This window comes from Gossypium hirsutum, chromosome A10, assembly GCF_007990345.1.
Source record: "Gossypium hirsutum isolate 1008001.06 chromosome A10, Gossypium_hirsutum_v2.1, whole genome shotgun sequence".
NCBI lineage: Eukaryota > Viridiplantae > Streptophyta > Magnoliopsida > Malvales > Malvaceae > Gossypium > Gossypium hirsutum.
Genome location: NC_053433.1, coordinates 69,892,739 through 69,893,048, shown reverse-complemented (window position 1 = coordinate 69,893,048; position 310 = coordinate 69,892,739).

The window sequence follows — 310 nt, the reverse complement described above, 5'->3', positions numbered from 1 at the left end:
ACTGACCTTTTCCCCATTACGACTGGGATATCTCTCTGCACAGAGCTTCAATACTGATGCCGTTTGTTTCTATGGAAACAAGACTCAGAGGGAATCCATACATATATGGTATGACCCCTAATTATTTGGTCAATTTATAGTGAATTTCCAAAGGCGGAACAGTGAATCAAAACTGTTCTGTCCCTGTTACACAAGAACCCGAATATCTCTTTCTGTACTTTCTATAATTGTTTCGTTATTCCATATGAAATAATTCATCAAGGTTCATTACATTATTTTATTCCTCCACGTATTTAATACCACTGCCTAC